This window comes from Numenius arquata, chromosome 1 (assembly GCF_964106895.1).
Source record: "Numenius arquata chromosome 1, bNumArq3.hap1.1, whole genome shotgun sequence".
Taxonomy (NCBI): domain Eukaryota; kingdom Metazoa; phylum Chordata; class Aves; order Charadriiformes; family Scolopacidae; genus Numenius; species Numenius arquata.
The window spans coordinates 90,258,162-90,265,441 of NC_133576.1; the positions used below are offsets into that span (position 1 = coordinate 90,258,162).

Consider the following 7,280-nt stretch of genomic DNA (forward strand, 5'->3'; position numbering starts at 1 on the left):
ATTTTTCAGTTTGATTTGATAAAGTGTTTTGGATAAAGTGGGAAAACTGCTGTTCCAAGAGTCAGGCTTTAGAAACGCTGTAATGACTTCAATTAGTTTCACTAGGCATTAGAGTGGCCTCTGTTTTGTGCCGCTTATGCTTTGGAAACTTTTAATTTGTCAAATTGATTTTTAAGTGAACTACATATTAGATGTCTGTCTAGTTACAGTAGTTGAATTAGAAAAGTTGTGTGGGTTGACCTTAAAGTTGTTTCTCAATGCAGATGCGTTTTTATGAGAAGGAAGTTAAAACAAAAGGATACAATGGGAAGCTTACTTTTTTTGATGGTGATATACTGCTCTGGGTCTAATACATCTTAAACCGTGTCTCAGAATTTTTCAATTCCTGGAATCATCAACCTACTCAAAATTCTGCAAAATTGGCACAAAAAATAGCAAAATAGATATAATCCTGAAACAGCTACTCTATCACAAAATACATTTCCCCATTTCTTCTCTCAGAGTGCCCTGATCTTTTGATACACAATACTGAGGTGTTATCAAAGGCAAGTGGAAGCTTAGTGAGTTTTGGGGTTTTTAACATGAAATTTAAACATGCAAATCCTTTTGAGGATCTTGTGGATTGACAAATAATTCTCCGTATTTCATCTGCTTCAAATTCTCTCTCTGTGCTTTTACAGAACAAAATAATTTCACACATTCCAAGCATTTTAGGTTTTGTTACAAACCCAAATCCAGGTAAATATATTCTATGCAGGTATAATTCAGAGAAAATTTGTTAACAACCTTATCCAGTTAATTGAAATGAAACAATGCAAGAGTCAAAGGCCAGTGGGCTCAGAAAATGAAACATCTCAGTTAATAAGAATAAATGATTTCAACAATGAGGATACCCATTAAAATAAATTACTTTGTTAGCTTATTTTGAAAGAAATTAAGAAGAAATATGTTTTGTTTTGTTTTGATTTGATTTGTGTTTTTAATTTAAGAACTCAGTGTGTGTCCTAGATGACACAGTCTTATACAAGGTAATGAAACTTCAGGTGCCTACCCTCACTCAGCCTTTTAGAGGTACCCCCCTCAGAAATACTGAGCGTGGAGCTGAACGACCTATTTCCTAATGCAGGATTGTAAGCAATACACAGCTCAGAACAAGCACAGGCTTTGAGTTTTCCTTATTTAAGTTTCTAACTTGCAGACAAATGAACTGAGGCTATTTTAGTTTTAAAACATTTCAGACTTTCTGGACTTTTCACCTTAACAGAAGACACAGGGGGTCCTCATTTTACATATATATTTAAGAACTGAGGTAGATGAGGAGGGGCAGGAAGACAGAGGTGTTGTATTAATACAAATGCAAGTTAACTGGTCTTGGAGAAAGACACGTTTGTGCACAGCCAAGAATTTTTTGTGGGTTTAATTAAAGTCTTAATAGTATAGCAGAACAGTTATTATTAGTCGAGTCATAATGGCATTAACCTTTAGAGACTAAATTATCTAGTTACTTCAAAGAAAGAAAGAAAAACTTAACTTACAATAAGGTTTTAAATTTTTACACAAACACATATACACATATACACACATACACACATACTCTTAACATCCTCACCTTTTCTGCAATGTTAGACTCACCCTTCCATGCTTGTCTGGGTCAGAGGTATCAGTCTTCACTAAGGAGGAGGTTGGGAGTATGGGTTTCAGAGGCGTTTTCATCAGCACCCCAACTCCTCCACAAAGGGAAGTATGATTTTCACAGGGATGTTTATTCCTCCTCATTCTAGGGTCTAATTTTATACATTTTCTAAATTGTTTTAAACTTTGTTCTTTCTTCACTGGCCTTCATTTCCACATGACATTCAAATTTATAACCTCTAGAAAAAGTTTTCACCTGCTCCCAGTGTTACATTCCTTTAATGACTAATCGATTATTGGTGAGTTGTTCACAGGGCTGGAGCCTCTGCTATCATCTCATGCATGCACTTTCAAAGACTCTGTTATCATGCTTTCACTGCTCTACAGTGCGCTTTATTCTAGTCACAGTTTATTCTACGCAGACTCATTTAGTTTTAGCATTTACTAGTTGCTGATATACATCAAAATTATTACAAGAACGGGTGTTATGTCATACTGTTGTACAAATGTTAGAATGTTAGCTAAATATAAAACAAATTAAGTAATAATCACTTGGAAGTTACAGCTGTTACAGCTAAGCCAGGTAAATAAAGCTCCAGGCAGGCCAAGACAAGTGCAGACCCAGCCATCCTGCAGATTTGTTGTCCTGGGGCCTTGAAGATTTTGAATAAGACCTTTGGCTTTTCGTTAACGATGACAATACCATATTTGCTCACCTACAGGGCTACACACAGAGAAGAATTAAGTCACTTATTGCCTAGAATTCATATTTCATGCTTAGGGCACTTAGAATCTGGTAGAACATGTTCATCATCCTAAGACTTATTTGTATGTTTTAACCAATATAAATTTAATGTAAATGTACAGAAATATTCTTCAGTGAATATTAACTACAGCTCCTAGCAAATGCAAAAACCTCCTGCCTACAGAATCAGGTGACCAGCATTTGATCTAGTCAAGCCTCACATTTTCCTCACACGAAAAAAAAAGGAGTAATAGAGAACAGCAAAATAAGAATAGAAACTGGTATTATTGCCTATAGCTGTTTGATTTTTATTTTATTCTGGGCAGGTGTATCTTGCCACTGAGAGAAAAATGAATTCAAGCAAGTGCTTTATCTCATAATTACTGTTCAATAAGGAAGCAGAATCACACAGATGGAAGAATATCTTTTTTGTTGTTGTGAAAGAAAGAGAGCAGAGAATGTCTTCAGGATAAGTCTGAAAAGCACAGTGGTGTTTCTAAGTATCTGATAAAGAAGCAGATTATACTGCTCTTCCATTGTTCTCCCCAAGTGCTTCCTGTGTAGTTAACATCAAGTAACTTCTCACACTGTGCATACAAGTTGTTTGGTATCTACGTGTGCATGAAGAGCAGGTGTATGGCCCAGGGGTCTGGAACCCAGGTTCCTAAATGTTAGTCATTGTAGCACTTAGCATTGAGTCACCTACATCCTCTTTGGCTTTTTTCCCAAATTCCACACAGCTCATGGAAAACGAAAGCAGGTAAAAGATTGTCTTAATACTTTCACTCAGAATTTTAGAGAAAGAAATGAGATATTTAGCTCATTTGAATCTTATTTAATCTTGTAGTTTGCAAGACCGGCTGGCTGCTGTAGAACTAGTCTTCCTTTTATTTAATCTGTGTTCTCTATCAGTAGGTTTACTACAGTCAATAAAACTATAATTGTACTTATCCATTAAGTAGGACACTGTATCTAGGCGTGTAGTAGGTGGTATCACTTAGGGTGTCATCACTAAGAATCCAAGACAGAATGACAAATTTAAATTCAGATTTCTTATTTCAGATAATGTTTCTCCCATGATGTTTGTTGGGAAAAAAAAAAAAAAAAAAAAAAATTGCCAGTGGCCATCCCTGATGTAATTTGACTGTCGCGGTTTTGACCAGATTGACCAATCAGAATGACAGATGGCCCTTCCCCTCCCTCCCCCCACCCCACCCCCCCCCAAGGAAAAGAGAGGAGAGGAAGAGATAAAAGAGATTTATGAGTTTAGAAAAAACTAAACTACTTTAATGAAAATATTAATAAATAATGAAATAATAAATCATAAAAAAAAAGGAAAAAAAAGGGGGGAAAAAAGTGTACAGTATATACAAAACTGTATCAAGCTCCCAGGGTGATGATCACGTCACCAGCAGGCACAGGGGAAAGTCCCAGATTGGACTCGGTGATGGACAGGAGCTGGATTCCGGATCTGGAGTCAGGATTGCTCGGATTGGGATCAAAGGTAGACGAACAGACAGGGTCATCCTCAGATGTCGGCCATTGAAGGAAGAAAGATGACCCTTTTATCCCTCAGCTTTTATACTGAGCATGATGCAGATGGGATGGAATACCGTGTTGGACAGTTTTGGGTCACCTGTCCTGTCCGTTCCTCCCTACAGGTGTGACCCCTCTATGCTTTTCCGCTTCCGACCCTCCAATGAGGCAAATAACAAATTTACCTGACTTTGGTTGTTATAGCAATAAGCATAAGCATACCATTCCTTGGTATTATCAGGTCTTATCACTATGAGACCGAGCAGTTTCTGAACAATATGCTGTTAATTTCAGAGTTTAGTTAGTTAGAAGAGGCCCTGCTAAAAAGGAAAAATTACTGAACAGAAACTTAGTTCTGTTTTACCTCAAACCAGGACATTGACAGAAACAAAAAAGCTATATCAGGAAACAGTATATTATATATAATTAAAACTTGGAAAAAACACTTATCAATCAGAAAACATTTTTCTTTGTGATTTATGATTCCTTTTAATGTTATGTATTAAAAGTAGATATTTGCTTAAACTATTTGTGGAAATTTTTCATGAGGTTTTCTAACATACTTCTTTATAAGACTGAAGACAAAACAACCATGTACTACATGTAGAATCACAGAATCACAGAATCACAGAATATTTTTGGTTGGATGGGACCTTTGAGATCATCGAGTCCAACCAACAAAAAAAAAAACAAAACAAAAAACAAACAAACAAAAAAACCCCACCAAAACCAAACCAAAACAAAACAAAAAAAACACCAAAAAATCCCAGAACACCAAACACCAAAACCAAACCAAAACAAACACCCACAACCACACACCACCCCACCCACAAACAGACACAGACCAACAATCTCAGGCACTAGAGCATGCCCTGAAGTGCCATGTCTACATGTTTCTCAAATACCTCCAGGAATGACGACTCCACCACCTCCCTGGGCAGGCTGTTCCAGTGCCTGGCCACTCTCTCAGTAAAGTCATTCTTCCTAATATCTAGTCTAAACCTCCCCTGCTGCAACTTCAGACCATTTCCTCTGGTCCTGTCATTATCCGCTTGGGAGAAGAGGCCAACACCCACCTCTCTACAACCTCCTTTCAAGTAGTTGTAGAAGGCAATGAGGTCCCCCCTCAGCCTCCTTTTCTCCAAACTAAACATGCCCAGTTCCCTCAGCCTCTCCTCATGTGACTTGTTCTCTAGACCCCTCACCAGCTTGGTGGCTCTCCTCTGGACACACTCCAGCAGCTCAATGTCCTTCCTGTAGTGAGGGGCCCAGAACGGAACACAGTACTCGAGGTGAGGCCTCACCAGGGCCGCGTACAGGGGCACCATCACTTCCCTACTCCTGCTGGCCACGCTATTCCTGATACAGGCCAGGATGCCATTGGCCTTCTTGGCCACCTGGGCACACTGCTGGCTCATGTTAAGCCAGCTGTCCACCAACACCCCCAGGTCCTTTTCTGCAGGCCAGCTTTCCAGCCACTCTTCCCCAAGCCTGTAGCGTTGCCTGGGATTGTTGTGACTGAAATGCAGGACCCGGCGCTTGGCCTTATTAAACCTCATCCCATTGGCCTTGGCCCATTGATCCAACCTGTCCAGGTCCCTCTGTAGAGCCTGCTGACCCTCAAGCAGATCAACACTCCCAACTAGTTTGGTGTCATAAAAAATATGGAACGCTTCACGAATTTGCATGTCATCCTTGCACAGGGGCCATGCTAATCTTCTCTGTATCGTTCCAATTTTAGTATATGTGCTGCCGAAGCGAGAAACTCCAAACTCAAATAAATATACAAACCTAGAGATTAATTTAATTCATATTTTCATGTATGGCCTGATCCAAAGCCAAGTGAATTTTGGAAGTGCTTTCCATTGACTTCAGTCAGCCTCAAAGTACAGTTCTTACTTAGTAAAGTCATTGTATTTGGGTCCAATTGCATGAAATTATACATTACTTGTTTTCAGACTTCAATCCAAAGTGTTATAACAGCTACTCTACAGTCCATAATGCGAATGTTTGAGATTTGTAGTAACATCAATTCAGCACAGAAATAGTATTTCCTATGGAAATATTTGATTCTGTCTGAAAGCCTTTAATTCTATGTGATCATCATACTGTATACTTCGATATACCTTGAGCAATTTTTGCAATGTGAATTTCAAGTAAATTTCAAAGACGTTATCACAAATATTGCAATAGTGTGGAAGCTTGAAATTGTACTTACAGATAATGTTAGAAGACATTCTGTGGTTTTCTCTCCATTTTATTGCACATTTTGTAAACTTGCCTTGGCTAAAGTTTGTTGCTGGGAAAAAGGGAGGAAAGTGCCAGCATTATCTCTAAAAAACCCCAGTTCATTTGAAGATTCTTGTCTTCTATCCAAATATACATTCAGATTAAAGTATCTCTGCTATAAAAATAGCTTTATATTTATGATAATTAAAATATTCCCAGACAGTTCTGCGGTCTGTATTCTTATAGAAAAAATATGTTTGTGGTAGCAGAGAGATAAGAATCATCTGGATTTGGTTTATAATGGTGGGATAGTAAGTCGTATTAACAATGAGAACTTTTTTAGATTTAGCTAAATCTAAACTGTTTATCCTTCCACTAGACATGCTTGAATTACTGCATACTCATTTCAATTTTTCAATTTTTTTTATAAGGCAAAGTACAGTGGCAAAAGACTAACAATTTTTCAGTGCTTTAGTCTTAAAGGGTTTTAAAAATACAACTTGCACCTTAAAAATATGGTTTCTATTCAATATTTTGCCTTTTTGGGGGGTGAGAAAACTAACAAAACCTCATCTTATTTAATATATAAGAGTAACAAAGGGGAAGTGAAATGCTTAAGGTCGCACGATACTTATTGGCAAAGGTGAGAATCAAGATTTCTAAGTCCTGTTTCAATGCTTTACTGTTAAACCATGCTGCCTTGTAGGAAGAGCAGACAGCTCAGCTGAAGTGTCTCTACACCAATGTACGCAGTATGGGTAACAAACAGGAGGAGTTGGAAGCCACTATGCTGCTAGAAAGCTACAACCCAGTTGTTGTTACTGAAATTTGATGGGATGAATCCTGAGCCTGGAGTAATACCAATGGCTACAGGCTGTTCAAAAGGGACAGGTGGGGAAGGAGGGGCAGAAGCATTGCACTCTACATGAAGAAATGGATAAAGTGTGAAGAGTAGCCATGAGCAGGTTGAAAGTTTATGGGTAAGAACTATAGACCGAGGCAACAAAAAGAACCTTGTAGTTGGTGTCTACTACCGGCCACCTAATCAAGGGGTGCTTATTGATGAAGCCTTTTTACTCCAGCTACAGGAGGCATCATACTCGCAGGCTCTCGTCCTGCTGGGGGACTCCAGCCACCC

General features: G+C 38.5%; 1 non-coding gene across 1 annotated transcript; it reads right to left on the bottom strand.

Moving 5' to 3' along the window:
* Nucleotides 1-5,571: 5,571 nt before the first annotated feature.
* LOC141473690 (U6 spliceosomal RNA) lies at nucleotides 5,572-5,681 on the bottom strand. Its single transcript, XR_012463597.1, has one exon. It is a non-coding gene; the product is annotated as a U6 spliceosomal RNA (small nuclear RNA).
* Between the last annotated feature and the right edge of the window lie 1,599 nt (nucleotides 5,682-7,280).